Raw genomic sequence first — 13,707 nt, forward strand, 5'->3', positions numbered from 1 at the left:
TCACTGTTGACAATGAAAGCGTGCAGGAGGCATGAACAGGGAAAGCCCTGGGCAAGGGGCTTTGGGGCCACCCTACTTAGAAACAGGCTCCTCCAGGTCTGACTCCCCTGCCGGGTCTTCCTCAGGCTTCTACTCCAGCTACACAACCTTCTTGCTATTCTTTGATTTCAGAGGAGAAAGGCTGGGTGGTGGGACAGTGGGTGCTGGGCAGAAGGTCCTGGGACTGTCCACTTGAGTAAACCTGCCCACCCTCTGCCTCAGGCACAAGCAGGTGCCTTAGGACTTCAGGGGGTCTGCAGGCCCGTGCTGAAAGTGGAGACACTGTCCCTTTCCCTGTGTTCGGGGTACTGCTGGACCTCCTTCATTCTGGGGCAGCCTTGGAGCGGGCAGGGCCCCTGTACTGACTGAGCTGGAGTTTCCTGCCTCCCTGGCAGCACAGGCTCAGAGATGAAGTTCAAGCAACAACAGGATACATCTTCACATCGGTGCTGGTGCTCAGTCACAGACTGTGCTTCCCTGTGAACAGTGCCTAGAACATCCTTAGGTCACAGGACCAGTTGATCACCCTACCTGTCGGCTCTCTTCCTGAGGCTTTCTGCCCAACTCTGGAGAGTTCGAGCTTCTGCTTTGGAGATTTGGGGGGCTAGGGGCAGGAATTCTTAGCCAGGAACTGCCCAAGGAGGGGAAGCCAATCAGATGCCCCAGAAAGTTTTAAAACACTTGATCTGCCCTCAGTTTTCAACTGGATGTCAATTACAAAACTGACAGACAGAGCTCTGTTTCCATACAAAATTACATTACCCAGGATACAGTGTCTCTTTTTAAAAGGTTTCACTAAGTAAGTGTGGACAGATCCTTGGGACCCCTCTCCCTGGTCTAACAGTGAATCTAGCAAGCAAACTGCATGGGCTTTAAGTCAGTACAATAAAAATCCATGCTGTCCTGTGAAGCAACTGTGCAGGCCATCTTCAGCCTGTGTCAGAATGACTTTGCAACCCCTCATCTCATGACTGAAGATGCCAGCTGGAGAAATCAGTGACGGGAAAAGATAAAGGGTACCTCACGCCTACATCCACAGCTGCATTTCATGGAGATTAAGGGAATAAATAACAACCTCGGTCCTTGCCTCCCTCCATACATAGATAACATCAGCATCTCTGAACTTGTATGATGTATAACCAAGAAATTCTTGTTATGTTACCTTTAATGTATAATCTAGAGAAAAAAGCAGACGTACCCTGTCCCTTTTTTGACATATATGAAATCTACTTGTATGTTTTTTTGTCTTTCCCTCTTCCCTGCACGTGCACTGTTTTGTGAAAGAGATATAAGCTGCACTTACGCTCACAGCCCTGGGAGCAGCTCCATCTGTGGAAGTGTTTTTCCAGGGTTCGAACTCCTCATACCGATTATTGAATAAAGTCCTTCACTAAGATCACCGAGACTCTTTATTTCAGTTGACATAAGTCATAACTATTTAAAACTATAGGGAAATTAAGACCTTGGTGCTCGTGTAATGCTATAAATGAGATTAGAACATGCGAATCTCATGGAATTGTGAATTAAATTATTTATTTAACTAATTAAAAGTTCTTTCAAATGGTAAACACAATTCTCAGGACAGGGTAAATGCAAAGCACACCACAAAGGGCCTCCAGAGGAAGAGGCACTGTTCTGTCCACTCACGGCAATGTGATCTGTGGTCTCGGGCAGCTCTGCCCTGAGCACCACTGAACGCCTGGAGACACCACTTCAGGAGAAAGACTTTGCAAACAGAATGAAACCCGGTGCGAAGTAATTCATACCACTGTTAAGGCTCAGCTTAGTTTCCATTATATCTTTGTTTTAAAAAGACATCCACCTCTGTGAATACACTAAAAACCCCTGAGTTGTACACTCGATATAGGTGAATTGTATGGAATGTGAATTGTATCTCAATAAAGCTGTTTTTAGAAACGACATTGAAATCTGGTTTTGATACTGTATAAGCTGTCACCACTGTGGGAGGCTGGAGAAGGGTATGGGACTCTACTTTTTTGCAACTTTCTGTGTCTATAATTGTTTCAAAAATAAAACGTTTTTTTAAAGTTTTGGTTTTTTAAGACATCGATCAGTTAATAGCAAATTCGAATATTTAATAATTCAAGTTGAGATATTGAGGAAATCAAAGTATTTCCAAGTCACCGTGACAATATTTGCCGGTGAATCTTAAGGCCCTGGGCACTCAGGGGGCTATGGGGTCTCCTTCCCAGGCGTGGGAGCTCCTCTTTCCCAGACTCGTGCGCACCGAGCTCACCCAGGGCCTGGACTGCGGTGGGCTCTGCGCCCGGGGCCCCCCACCCCCTCACCGCCTGGTGGAGTCTCCCTGGGACCTGCCTTCCCGCGCCCGCCGGGGGTCCGCCGCCCCCCACCCCAGCCTGGGGCGGGGTCTGCAGAGGAGGAGGCTCCGGCGTGTTCCTGGCTGCAGCGTGGTGTGCCGGGCCGGGGCTCCTAACTGGGGTACCTCGGTTTCCCTTTGACCCACCCTGTGGGGAGGAACCCTGTCGCAAACAATTCCCCGTTTCGCAGTGACCTCCCGATGGGCAGGCATCAGCACAGACCTCCCTGTCCGGGAGTTCCGAGGAGTCTCTTGGGACCTTCGTGGGATTGTGGACCCAGAAAACCGTAAACCGTCCAGGACGCTGGGAAGGACCGAGACGCGACCCCCCCTTTTCTCGCAGGTGGCAGCGCGCCCCCTGGCGGCGGGGAAGAGCCCTCACCTGGGTACAGTCTACACGGGTTCCTGCACATCTTTCACTTTGGATCATTCTGGCCCGTATTTTTTTTTTTTTTTTGTGAGGACGGTCAGCCCGGAGCTAACATCCATGCCAATCCTCCTCCTTTTTCTCCCCAAATCCCCAGTAGATAGTTGTATGTCATAGTTGCACATCCTTCTTGTTGCTGTATGTGGGACCTGGCCTCAGCATGGCTGGGGAAGCGGTGCGTCGGTGCACGCCCGGGATCCAAACCTGGGGCGCCAGCAGCGGAGCATGCACACTTAACCGCTAAGCCATGGGGCTGGCCCCTCTGACCCTGTATTTTTTAATGCCCTGCATTAATTGCCTGGGCTGGGTTCCGTTCCACTCCAGATTTCAGCAGTTTATGAGAACTTAACTAGGGAATAAAAAACCATGCAGAGGACACAGGAGAAGGAGAAAGCCAGGTGGGAACATCCTACAATCAGACCAGTCTTCCCACTGGAAGCATATAAAATAGTGGATTACATGTGGGTTTTTAAAAATTATCTTTTTAAAATAAAAACACAGATGAAATGGACCAGTTCCTTGAAAGACACAATCTGTCAAAACTCACATGAGAAGAAATGGACTATTTGAATAGGCCGATATCTATTAAAGGAATTAAATCAATAATGAATAGCCTTCAAACCAGACAGCACCAAGGTCGGATGAGTTCACTGGTGAATTCTACCAGACATTTAAGAAAGAAATTATGCCAATTCTCTACAGTCTCTTCCAGAAGATAGAAGCAGAGGGAATACTTCCTAACTCATTTTATGAGGCCAGGATTACCCTAACACCAAAACCAGAGAAAGACATTACAGGAAAAGAAAACTACAGACCAATATCTCCCATGAACATAGATGCAAAAATCCTCAATAAAATATAAGCAATTCAAATTCAACAATGTATAAAAAGAATTACACATCATAACCAAGTGGGATTTGTCCAAAGTGTGCAAGGCTGGTTCAACATTTGGAAATCAATTAACGTAATGCATCACATCAACAGACCAAAGAAGAACAATCACATGACCCTATCAATAGATGCAGAAAAAGCATTTGACAGAATCCAACTCCCATGTGTGAAAAAACTCTCAGCAACTAGCAATAGAGGAGATTACCTCTATTTTATTTTTATTTTACCAAAGTAAAAGATATATTTATAAAAATGACTTACTAAAAACCAACCTGGTATTGGTGAAAGAATAGACAAATAGATCAACGGAACTGAATAGGGAGGCCAGAAATAGCCCCACCTAAACATAGTCAGCTGACCTTGACTAAGAAGCAAAAGCAATACAATGGAGCAAAGACAGTCTTCACAACAACGGTGCTGGAACAACTGGACATCCACAGACACACAAAATGAATCTAGACTCAGACCCTACACTCTCCACAAAAATGAACTCGAGATGGATCATAGACCTAAATGTAAAATGCAAAAGTATAAAATTCCTAGAAGATAATACAGGAGAAAACCTAGATGACCTTGGGGATGGTGATGGCTTTTTGGATACAACTCCAAAATCCTGATCCATGAAAGAAATAATTGATAAGCCGGACTTCATTAAAAATAAAAACTTCTGCTCTTCCAAAGACAATGTCAAGAGAATGAGAAGACACACTACAGACTTGGGGAGAATATTTGCAAAAGACACATTTGATAAAGGACTATTCTCTATTATGTGTGCCTGTGCTCACACAAAGCAGGGGAGAGTTGCCTGTTCCCATCAGCCAGAGTGGGACACTGACGTTTCACACGACATTGGCAAGGGTACTAACAAGCATCTTAGCACAGGAGTAGAGAAAATTAACCCTAGACTAAATGCTGCTTGGGTCTCACCTAACAAAGCTTAAATGTGAGTCCCAAAAGGATCAAACTGTTTCGAAGTAAGTTAACTGCATCCCAGAACAAAAACCAAGAATATTTATAGAATACAAAAATATCCAGCACCAAAAAAGTAAACTTCACATCATCCAATTTCCCATCAAAAAGTATCAGGCATGCAAAAATAGGAAAATAGAACCCATAATGAGGAGAAAAAGCAATTAATCAAAAGGAACCCATAAATGACAAAGATGAAAGAATTAGTAAATAAGGACATCATCACATAAAATGCAAATGGTCTAAACTCCCCTATTAAAAGGCAGAAATTGTCAGACTGGGTAAAAAAAGCAAGACCCAACTATATGCTACCTGTAAGAAACCCACTTTAAATATAAAGATGCAGTAGCTTAAAAGTAATAGGATGGAAAAAGATACACAGTGTCAGATCAAAAGAATGCTGATGCGGCTCTAATAATGTCAGACAAAATAGATTTCAGAGAAAGGAATATATCAGAGCTAAAAAGAGTAAAGGGGTCTATTAATGAAGAGAAGATAACAATCTTAAATGTTTATGCACCTGTAAGAGGGCTTCAAAATACATGAAGCAAAAACCAAACCACAAAGAGAAATAGACAAATCTACACTCATTCATTTCCATCCGTGCTAGAACTGGCCCCCAGCCCACTCCCTGCCAGTTTCAGTGCCCTCAATTCCCATGCCTCTTCCTCCAGTTCAGGCAGCATCTTTTAGCCAGACACCACCTCCCTTGGGAGAGGAAGCAATCTCCTCCCAGAACAGAGTCTGTATTTCCCTGCTGGACTATACTGAAAGCTTAATCTATCTGGTGGTGATGAGGCATCACAGGGACAGACCTAGAGAGAGACCAGCAACACCTTGCAAGACACCTGCCTCAGGCGGAGCCTCTGTAGACTCTCGGAGAAATGGGAGGGGAGGGGGCGGCTCTGCAAGCTGAGAGGGCTCAGGGGACTCTAGGGGTCGAAGAGTCTCAGGCTTGTCCTGCCAAACATCCCAATCCCGAGTCTGAAAGCCCCCTGTTCTTGTCTGAGCCTCGTTTTTGATGCAGGAGACCTGTCAAGACTGTGCATTCAGTCACATTTTCAGCTCTGCCACCCTTAAAATTAGATCCTGGCCTGGTTTTCAGCGTGGTCTGGATCTCCTTGACCACTGCAGAGAGGTCCTCTGCCTTTCAGAGGGACTGGAACTGATAGTTTCCCACCTGTGTTCTCTCTCTCTCTCAGCTCCCAAAGCAGTTAACGACAAACAGCCAGCTTCATGATTCCTATCACGACCCTCTCCTCCAGTCTGTCCCCGTGCCCCAGAGATGGCCTCTCCCATAGCTTCCACCTCCCCCCATCCCAGTGCAGCCAGCTCATTCATCATGAGTCCCTCTTCCTCATCTGTCCCCTAGCCCCTCACCCCTGCATCCTGGGGTCACCTTCCTAAAGAAATACGTATATACGAGGGCTTTGTCTCAGGCTCTGACCTGCCCGGCCTTGCCCTTGGTTCTGAACTCCAGGACCCAGCATGGCTCCCCCACTCAGTGTCCAGTCTGCCTTGGCCCTCCAGCACCCACTCACACCTGCCTCTGTGGCCTCAAGGAACCCCTGTAGTCAAAGCATAAATGGCACGCCACAAAGTTACAGAGGCAAGGAAGAGTGTATTCAGGACTATTGCAATAGGGGAGAGGGGCCAGGACTCCCTCAGAACTCAACTCCACTGAAACCAAGAGCTGCAAGGTTTTTAAGGGCTGGGGTGAGCTAGCAGAAAAGCAATGGAGGACTCGGGAGAGGGTGGAAATGCTAGGCCCTCTGTGCTTGCTGACTGGCTTTATCCAAAGCAAAATTCGGTGCCTCACACCTTTACGACAGGAGGTAGTTTTGCAACAGCAGCAAAGCAGAGGCCCACGGAGGCCAGCCCCGCGCCCCCCTGCAGAGCCGGGAGGTGGGCCCTGTCTTCCCTTGTGGTTACCTTTCAAAGGACCCGCTCCCAGGCCCTTGAGAAAACAGTCCTGGGGGGCAAACCGGGCCAGAGCCTTTTAAAAAAGATTTACATCTCAAAGGGGCAGAGAACGAATTTATCACAAGTGTTCTAAAGTAAATGCTCTAAGAAAAAAGAGATCACGGGCCTCCGGTCTGAAAGAAGCGTGTCTCCGTTTAGTCAAGTTGAGGGACGCGGTAAGGCCACCTTGGTCACCGGCTTCCTGCTGCAGAGCACACGGGCAGGGACAGCGAGCAGCAGCCCGGGGCTCGGCGCCTCGGGGACGAGGGCGCGACCCGCGTGGGGACCAGCCGCCACCGAGTGGCGCCGGCGCCTTCAGCCCACGTCACGCGCCCGGGCACCCCGGAACCCCCGCACCCCACCGCAGCTCGCTCGGGCCCTCCTATCGGAGCCGCGCCGGGGACACGCGGGTCACGTGGGGAGGCGGGGTGGGGGACACACGGGGACGCCTCCTTCCCAGCGAGCGGAGAAGGAACCGCGCAGCACGGGCTGCAGCGACGGGTGTGGAGGAAGGGAAGGGGCCCGGGTTGGGGACGAGGCGGGGACGGACTCAGAGGCTCCACAGGCGGGTCTGAAACCACCCCTGGGGGGACCCAGCTTCACCCTGGCCGCGTCCCTCCCCGGCCTGGGTCCCCAGGGGCTCAAGGACCCAGGGTCCGTTCTGTCCGAGGGTCGCCACGCCAGGTCTTGTACGGGGCCCGGGAGCACCCCGCGAGGGCCGGAGCCTGCGCAGAAGGGTGTCGGGAAAGACGACCCTGGGGACGGAGAAGGGAGACCCGCCCGCCGGGGTGGGGAGGAGGGGCTGCGGTGGGAGAGGCGGGAGGGCGGTGCCCAGGGCGCACGGCGACCCCTCCCCGCCCGTCCCCGCGCCCGGGGCCTCTCCGCGCTCCACCCCCTTAGCGGCGCTCCCCGCCAGGCCCTGGATCCAAAGGGACTGAAGATGTCGCCCGTCCCTCTGCTGTCCCCGGGGCTCCGCCGCTCAGGCCTCGGCCAAGCGCACTAGCACCAGGGTCTCCTGGTCTCCGCCGGTCGTGGTGCCGCCCCGCCGGGACAGCAAAGTCCCCAGGGTCACAGGAGCTCGGGGTGGGCAGGGCGGGATTTCCTGAGCCAGAGTCGGAGCTCCGAGCCCCTGAAAAGAGTGCTTGGGCTCGGGGTGTGAGAGAGGGAGCAAGAGGACAGGGAGACAACGACCAGAACAAGCTCCAAGGAGCCCCGCCTCTTCCTTCTCTCCAGCAGGTGGTGGGCACTCCGTGAGTGCTGAGGAGGGCAGAGGAGGGGGTCTATGTGTTTTGGCTGCAAAAGTGGTGCCGTCCCCACAGGGCTGAGGGTCCTGCTGGGGGAAGGACGCAGACAGACCCTGAGCAGGGTCCCAGGCAGGGACCAGCTGCGGCCTGTGGACAAGGCCTGCTGGGGGTGGGGGAAGGGGGTAGTCGAGGCCACAGGCTGAGGGGGGAGGGTGGCTGAGTGACCAGACATGAGGGGAGGTGGCCAGTCTGGCACATCCCACAGCCTCAGGGCTCCCAGCAATGTCCAGTATCACTGGAGCTGGGGGCCCCAGAACCAGGGCACCTCCCTGGGACAGAGGGATGATGTGAAGCCAGGCTGTCCTTCCAGCCCAGGACCCAGCAGGGGCTGCGCCAGCACAGAGCTGCTCTGGCCCACCCTTCTCACGGCCCTTCCCAGGGAACATGCATGAACATCTTTCTGTATGACCCTCCCCCCAAAATTACAATAAGTTCTAAAGAATACAAATCAAATAGACAATATTCTATGATATCATGCAATAAAACCAGATATTAAAACAAAATCAGAAAATAAAAAGACCATTCCACCTGTAAATTTAAATTTTAAAACTCTTCCACATCTCTAGGGTCAAAAAGGAAATATTGACACAAACTGCAGAATTTCCATAAGTGCTACACACCTGAGCCTACGGGATCAGCTAAAACCATACTTAAATTCTTAAACGAGTTCTTGGTTTCAGCCCACAAACACAGATGCACAAGAGTTGCTCTCTTATTTTCTATAAGGAGGAGGAGGATGAGGAGGAGAAGAAGGAAAAGGAGAAAAGAAATGAAGACTGCAGCGAGCTTCTTCTGATTATTTAACTGGAGAGGTGTTGGTTGCAGCATTATTTGCAATAGCCAAGAGCGGGCAGCAACCCAAAAGTCCACCCAGGGATGAGTGGATAACAAAATGCCGTTAAAAGAAAACTCTTCCCCTAGTCACAACACTTCTGATCCAAATGTGGGGATTTTCCACACCAAGCACTTCTCCAGTTTTATGCAGACACCAGCTGGATGTCTTACAATCTAATTCAAATCTGACACTAACAATCAGATAGTGGCTGGGACTGTAGGAATCTCAAAGGCTTCCTCACTCCTATGTCTGGGGGTTCATGCTGGCTGTTGGCTGGGACCTCAGGAAGGCTATAGGCTGGAACACCTACACATGACCTCCCACAAGGCATGGACTGCTCACAGCATGGTGGCTGGGTTCCAGGGATGAATGCCCTGGGAGGAAGACAGGGTGGAAGTTGTATCAGCCTGTACGACTTAGCCTCAGAAGTCACATAGCGTCACTTCTAACATACCCTATTCCTCAAGGCTGTCACAAAGGTCTACCCAGGTTCAAAGGGAAGGGATGTGGATTCCACCTCTTAATGAGGGAGTGGCAAAGTTCTGGAAGATACATGAGATAGAAAATATTGTTGCAGCCATTTCTGGGAAATCCAATCTGCCATATTGCAGCTTTATAAGAATAGGTCTTGATGTCTGGTACAGTATACCCTACGCTTGTCCTTTCTTTTTCCATTGTTGACCTATTTGGCCTTTTGCTCTTTCTTGTGTATTTTAGAATAAGCTTGCTGATCACCACACCACACAACACCAACAACAAAGAACTGTTGGGATTCTAATTGTAATTGCATTGAATCTATCAATCAACTTAGGGGAAATAGTATATTTACAATATTCAGTATTCTACTACGCTTAGTTTGCCAAAAGTTTTTTTTTAATCATGAAAAGGTATTGAATCTATCAAATGGTTTTTCTGTCTATTGAGTTGATCAGATGATTTTCCCCTTTCTTCAGTCAATGTGGTGAAATACATTGATTTTCTTCTTAATTTCTCCCAACAGCCCCAGTACCTTGTTGTATTTTAAGTCCTTTAAGTTGTATTTTCTGGTTGTAAGTCCTTCTGGTTCTTCTATGTGAGCCGCCACCACAGCATGGCTACTGACAGATGCGTGGTGTGGTTCGACACCCAGGAACCGAACCCAAGCCACCGAAGTGGAGTGTGCCGAGCTTTAACTGCTAGGCCATCCAGGCTGGCTCATGTTGATTTTCTTTTTTTTTTTTAAAGATTTTATTTATTTTTTGCCCCCAAAGCCCCAGTAGATAGTTGTATGTCACAGCTGCACACCATTCTAGTTGCTGTTTGTGGGACTCGGCCTCAGGCTGGACAGAGAAGTGGTGCCTCGATGCGCACCCGGGATCCAAACCCGGGCCGCCAGCATCGCAGCGCGCGCACTTAACCACCAAGCCACAGGGCCAGCCCATCATGTTGATTTTCTAATGCTAAACCAACCTTGCATTCCAGTGATAAGCCCAATTTGGTTGCAATATATCATCCTTTTAACATATTGTTGAATGTGGCTTGCTGTCAATTTGTTTGAGATTTTTGTGTCAAAGTTCTTTGACGTCAGATTGGCTTGTAAGATTTCTTTCTAATAATGTCCTGGTCAGGTTTTGATATCTATGGTTATTCTTGCATCATAAATGAATTCAGAAGTATTTTCTCTTTTTCTGTTCTCTGGAAGTATTTGGCAAGACCGGTGTTCTTTCTTCCTTAAATGTGTAGTAGAGTTCACTGATGAAGACCTCTGGGCCTTGAGTTTTTGTAGAAAGGTTTTAAAATACAGATTTAGCTTCCTTAATAGATACAAGACTATTCATAATTTCTATTTCTCCTGTATCAGTTTTGACAAATTCTGATTTCCTAAGAAATTGTCCATCTTATCTAAATTTCAAATGTATCACCATAAAATATTCATAACATTTTATGATCATATTAACATCTGTATAATTTGCAGTGCTAGTCCTTTTCATTAATGATATTGGTTATTTGGGCTCTTTTTTCCTTGATCAGTCTCATCAAGGAATTATCCACCTTTTTACTCTTTGCAAAGAACCAACATTTGACGTGGTTGACGCTCCCTTATAATAAGTTCATTGCTATGTCACCAATTTCTTTCTTTTTTTTTTTTTTAAAGATTTTATTTATTTTATTTTTCCCCCCAAAGCCCCAGTGGATAGTTGTGTGTCGTAGCTGCACATCCTTCTAGTTGCTGTATGTGGGACTCGGCCTCAGGATGAACGGAGAAGTGGTGCCTCGATGCGCACCCGGGATCCGAACCCGGGCCACCAGCATCGCAGCGCGCGCACTTAACCACCAAGCCACAGGGCTGGCCCCGACCAATTTCTGATCTTATCTATATCTTTCTGTTTTTCAGTTTAACATACTGTTCTTTTTCTGAATTCTCAAAAGTGATATTTTTCTGTCTCACATATCTCACACTTAACAACCTAATTCATTCCTGAAAACTTTTAAATATTTCTATCAATTTAATGGAGGAAAATCTCTATCCCACCTAATCCAAGACAGTCAAACAATTTTCACGTGTAGAAAAACACATGGTTGAACAATGAAAAACAATTTCATATAAGTAAGGAACAGCTTCAATAATCAAAAGTAAATAAATACCATTTGTATATAAAATTTAATGTAATGGGGGTTTATTTTGCCCACCAAAGATGGAAGAGAAGACTTGATAACAGGTGGCGGCTGATGAAGGCAGGTGGAGGGAATTATTCTTCAAAAGACATGTTCTTTCCGCACCATTTTCTTTACTAATGTTTCAACCTCTGGGAGAGGCTTATGGTTTTCTTACATTGAAGCTGCACTTAAAAATAAAGTTATTCCACGAAAAGAATCTGTAAGGCAGAATAAGACTAAGTACAGAAAACCTCACCGCCCAATAGATGGGAGAGTGTAGAAGAGGCTGCCCACTTTGTTCCTCTCACCTGGCAGGTTTATGAGAAGCAGGACATTTGGGGTTCATCCAGACACGGTGCACGGTTCACATTTGCTCCACATGAATTTCTCGGACCAGAAATTGCTGTGATGACCAAATTGACGGGTACGTCTGTGCCTAAATAACAGTGTCAAAATGTCACTTTTATGGCATATTTATTTAGTGTGTTTGGTAGTTACACCAAAAAGGGGGAGGTCACTGAGAGTGGCTTACCTCTTCCAGACCATTTGGTGGAAAGTCTTTACCTGAAGCCGTGTCTGTGGGAGGGGCCTGTGCAGCCCATTCCTGGCCCCTCACGCCCTCCCGGCGCCGGGCGCCGTCAGCCCTTCATTTCTGTGGGGCTGATGGGTGAAGAGAAGCAGCTGAGGGGGTGCGTGGCTGTAAGATGCCCCGCATGCTTTTCATGTTCTGTCTGTTCACACTGGGGCTCCCACTGGGCTGTGTGGTTCCAATCCCGGGTCCAGTATGCAGCCTGGAACAAGATGAGTGTGCAATGAGTGTGACAAGGGTAGCTCCTTCATGGGGTGCAGGGGAGGGTGAGGGGAGACTATCAGGCAAAGCTTAGCACAGTGCCTGGAACAGAATCAGCACTCCACTCAAGCTGATGAGGGTGACAAGGATGGAGTCTCGGAGGGGCGGCTCCTCACTCTGTGCCCAGTGACTTTGGGCTCACCCAGCCCCTTTCTGTGCTGTTTCCTCCTGGATCACTGAACACAGACTCCTGGTCTCCACACAAGCTCTGTCAGTCAGTCAGTCAGTCAGTCAGTCAGTTGACAAGCAGGGGAAGGCAGGGTTGAGGCAGCCTCAGGGCCCAGAGGGAGTGAAGTCAGGCTGGGAGGGACTGGCTGGGTGCCTTCCTGCTCTGCACTGGCTGGGACACTGTGGAGGGCTGAACCATGGCCCCAAAGATACCTCATCCCCGGAACTGTGCAATGTCCTCATAGGGCACAGTCTTTGCAGATTTATTAAATTAAGGCTCTTGAGGTGGGCAGATTATCCTGGAGTATCTTGAATTATCTGGGTGGGCCCTCAATGCAATTGTATGTGTCCTCACTGGAGGGAGGCAGAGGGAGATTTGACACACACAGAGGAGGAGGCCATGTGAAGACGGAGGCAGCCTGGAGTGAAAAGAAGGCGGAGGCCACCAGAAGCCAGAAGAGGCCAGAAGGAGCCTCCCCTAGAGCCTCTGGAGGGAGCACAGCCCTGCTGACACCTCGGTTTCAGACTTCAGGCCTCCAGCACAGGGAGAGAATAAATTTCTGTTTTTAGGGCCCCCAATTTGTGATAATTTGTTACAGCAGCAACAGGGAACTAATCCAGACCCACGATCTTCCCGGTCCCAGGAACGTCCCCTGCCCCTCACCCCCCAGCACGTGGGTGTACACACACACACACACACACACACACACATGCACACACCCTGAGGTCCAACAAGGCCCTGCCTCAGTCGTCGCCCCATCCATCAGCCTTGATGATTTGCAGGCATTCCTGTCCATTCCTGAGATGTTGATCTCTTAATCTCAGACGTTGCAAATATCTTTCCCATCCTCTCATCTCTCCCTGGCCCGCTCGTGGTGTCCACTGGCAATAAGTCCTACTTTTGATGTAATCAAATTTATCATTGTTTTTTGCCTTATGGTTATGCTTTTGGATCTTTGTGTAAGAAGTTCCTCCCTGCCCAGATGTTACAAGATTCTTCTACATTTTCTTCTAACTTCATATTTCTGCCTTTTCCATTTGGGTCTTTATTCTCTCTCGAGTCCCCCTCCGTATGTGTGGTTAAATCAAGACCATTTTTACTTTCTCCATGTAGGGATCCAGCGTCCAACACCATTGCCCACACGGCCTGCTCTTCACCTGTTGGTGGTGGGACCCTGAGTATGTGGTGAGGGTCTCCTACCGCCTGCCCCCTCCAGCTCCCTACCCTCTTCTGTGGTCAGGAGACACTGTTCTCTGACCATAACTTCGCCGGGTCTTCCCATCAGG

This window comes from Ceratotherium simum, chromosome 24 (genome assembly GCF_057802395.1).
Source record: "Ceratotherium simum simum isolate JZ-2026a chromosome 24, ASM5780239v1, whole genome shotgun sequence".
In the NCBI taxonomy this organism is placed as follows: Eukaryota; Metazoa; Chordata; class Mammalia; order Perissodactyla; family Rhinocerotidae; genus Ceratotherium; species Ceratotherium simum.